This window comes from Postia placenta (genome assembly GCF_002117355.1).
Source record: "Postia placenta MAD-698-R-SB12 unplaced genomic scaffold POSPLAscaffold_15, whole genome shotgun sequence".
NCBI lineage: Eukaryota > Fungi > Basidiomycota > Agaricomycetes > Polyporales > Adustoporiaceae > Rhodonia > Rhodonia placenta.
In genome coordinates this window covers 270,988-274,586 of record NW_020169846.1, presented here as the reverse complement: position 1 = coordinate 274,586, position 3,599 = coordinate 270,988, and positions in this window count along the sequence as shown.

The window sequence follows — 3,599 nt, the reverse complement described above, 5'->3', positions numbered from 1 at the left end:
TCATGCTCCTCTTTATTGGTGGAGAAGATGAGTATATCGTCCAGGTACACAAGGATCTTGCCGCCGACGATGAGATCGTGGAAGATCTCATTCATCATTGCCTGGAAAGTGGCGGGGGAGTTGGTGAGGCCGAAGAACATCACTAGGGGTTCGTACAGCCCCCGGTTAGTCACAAAGGCCGCCTTCCATTCGTCACCGGCCTTGATCCGGACGTTGTTGTATCCCCATCGGACATCGAACTTGGTGAAGAGCGTGGCACCGCGGAGCTTATCTACCATCTCGGCGATCAGCGGCAAAGGATAGCGGTTTTTAACAGTGATCGCATTCAACCGGCGGTAGTCCTGCACGGGTCGAAGTGTTCCCTCTTTCTTTTTGATGAAGAAGAAAGGGGACGAGATGGGTGACTTCGACTCCCGTATGTAGCCTTTCGCCAACTGCTCTTTTAGGAACTTGTCCAGTTCCTCTTGTTCGTTGTTCGACAGGGGATACACCTTCAAATGGAACGTCGAGTAGCCGGGTACGAGTTCAATTGCGTGATCGTAAGGCTTCCTTTCAGGCAGCCGTTCTGACGCTTCCTTGGAGAAGACATTCAGGAACTCGTGGTACTGTTTAGGTACCGACTCCTCGGCGGTTTTAACGACCTTCTTCTTGATTTCTTCCTCAGCGAACAGCTGGGAATACGTGTGCCCTGCTGCGACGAACAGCTGAGGGGCGCCGGGAAGCGTGATACCTTGCTCCCAGGCTTCGATCAAGTCGGCCTCATTCCATTCTACCTCCACCGGATCTTCTTCGGGTTCGAAGTCCGGGAGTACCTTACTCCGGCAGGCACCTATAACCGACCGTTTGGACTTCGGCGAACGTCTGCGCGCCGTGGGCCTGACCCCCGTATCACGCGCAGTCGCTGCTTGCTCCATTCGGCCAGTCTTCCTGGCACTGCACGTTTCAGGGCATCGCGACAATTTGAGGGAGCCCTTCTCCCAATCTATTTCGGGGTTATGCTCGCGTAGCCAATCCAACCCGACGATCACATCTTCCGGACCGATGTCCGTGACCGTGAACACCGTCTTCTCGACGTGCTCTCCTATATGCATCTGTAGCACTGCTACCTCCGAGATGCTTCCGTCCTTGTTCAGGGTGCCGTCGATATTGTATAGCGGAATCGGTTCTTTCAATTTCCGCGTCTGCACCTTATTTTCTTCAATGAATCGCTTGTTGATAAACTTTGTGGTGGCTCCACTGTCCACCATAGCGATTATGTCTTTGTGCCGTCTTTTCCCTTGAAGTCGAACTGGGATGTGAAAATGTTGGGACCCCTGGTCCAATTCGTACACCATCGCAGTTGACAATACGTTATACTTATTACATGATGAGACTCGCGGCCCGACGCGTGCGGCACGAAGCGCGGACCGGATCAAAAACCCTCCTCCTTCATTGCCCGATAGTGTTCGAGCTCTTCGCGCATCGACTTCACCTGTGCCATTAAGTCCGCCAGCTCCGATTGCTCGGATTTTGCTGAAGCGGCACTTATACTTGCCGAGGGTGATGTCGTGACGGGGGCGCTTGTCGCAGCCTGGGTGGATCCTGAGGCAACCGTAGCCCGCGCGTCGGCGCGTTTTGTGTAAGGCTTGTCCTTACAATTGGGGCACTCGAAGCGTCGGTACCCTTGCTTCCCACAGCCGAAGCATGTGCCGGGGAAGTTTCCTTTTCCGACGGCCGCATTGATGCTGGCCGAAGCTGCGTGCGTCATGGGTGCACCACCACGTGCCCCACCGCGTCCTCGACCTCGGGCCGAGAAGAAGTTGTTTAGCTCGGGCCTACGGGCCCGGCTGATATCGAGGATCTGCTCGACCTCGGTGGCGCGCTTCTCAGCTGCTTGCCACGTGGTGAAGGTCTCGAGCTCGATCTTGCGGTAGACGCGGGAGGGGATGCCGCTCAGGTACTTGTCGCGTAGCTCCAGGTCCCCATACCCAGAGCGATCCGCCGGACCCTTGAACAGCGCGGAGAACTCCGCGGTGGTGCGTTTTTCGCGGACCGACTTGTCCGCGCAGAGCTTCGCCAGTTCTACTTGTGCTGCCGCTTCGTCGTTGAGATTTCCGAAGCGGGCCTTGAAGGCGGCGGCAAAGGCCGCTTCGTTTGCGAACGGGGTTGTAGCCCCTTGCACCCCTATCTGCACTGATACGAGCTGGGCGAAGTAGGGGGTGGCCCAGGCGCGGGCATCACCGTCGAGCAGGCTTAGTGCAACCTGGACTTTGAGCTCGATGGTGGTCAACGACGTGTTGACCATCCAGTAGATGCGTAGCTGCGACAAGAACCTGTCGCAGTCGATGACGGTTTTGCCATCGTATCGAAGAGGGAGGAGGAGTTTCAATGTCTCCTTGTCGAGGGCGGCTGCGGGGGACGACATTATCGGCGGCGGGGGGGACGGAGGACGCTGCGGGGGCGGAGGCGGCTGTGGTGGCCTTCCGCTGGCCGAACTTCGAGAGGAGCGAGTGCTCGAGCGGCCTCTCGGCGGAGTCGGCGGTGAAGGCGCCGAAGGAAGTTCGGCGGGGGGGTTACGTACGTCAGGGACTGCTGACGCGGGGGCGAGCGCTGTCGGCGAGGCGGGCCGAGAAGAATCCGCGGACTCGGACTCCGAGACTCCTTCTTCACTGCCACCCTCCTCAGGCTCAAGCTCTGGCGCAGGGTCTGGAGGGAGATCTCCTCGAGCTTGACTGGACTCGGCGACAGTTTGGGGAAGGCGGGAGGTAGGGGAGACAGGGCGAGAGTGCCGCGAGGCAGATCGAGATGCAAGGGTGCTTCGGGGTCCAAGCGGGTGTTGCGCTCGTCGGATCGCCTTGTAGCGCGGGTAATCTTCCGCGATTGATCGGGGTGTCCGATTCGGGCACGGCTGCTGCTCACACCGGTAGATGACAGTCTCAGGGCCGTCTGGGATGTAGACGTCGATGAGGTCCTGCGAGTCGAATGCGTGAACTTGGCCTTGGCAGGCAGCCACGTTGGATGGGGGGGAGGACGGGGAGGTGCGCGTACTAAAATGGCCGTACTACGCTAGCTTACGCTACGGCGCCCGAGAAGACCCTGAGGTTCGCAGTTCACGTGGGGCCCAGTACTGCTTTTGGCTAGTATGCAGCAGGAACCTAGACCACGCGTCCGTGAGGACAAACACCGCCCACTGAAGTGCAGGTGTTGAAGAGTTCGTTCCTCTAGGGGTGGCGATGTATGTAAAGCTATCTACGTATCGTATGTACCGTAGAGTATCGTAGGGGTGCGCACCACCCGACCTGTGGGAAAGGAAAGTGATTTAGAGGGGGTCCCGAGGGGACGCCGGCAGCTTGGGGAGTTTCGACCTAATGTCGCGACTTGAGGTCAAGCGACTGGGGAAAACCTAATAGCTGGGGGCGTCCGACTGATTCTTACCGAAGCGATGGCGAGCTGTGCTCAAACCTAAGGCTAGGGACAAGAAATGTATTAGTTAGTAAAGGTAAGTAAAGGATACAAATGAGAGCTTACTGACCTAGGGACAAGAGGTCGAAACTGAGGTCCCTAGGGCAGCAGAGGCTGGTTTATATACATGGGAAGATTTAGGGCAGGCTGTGCACGTT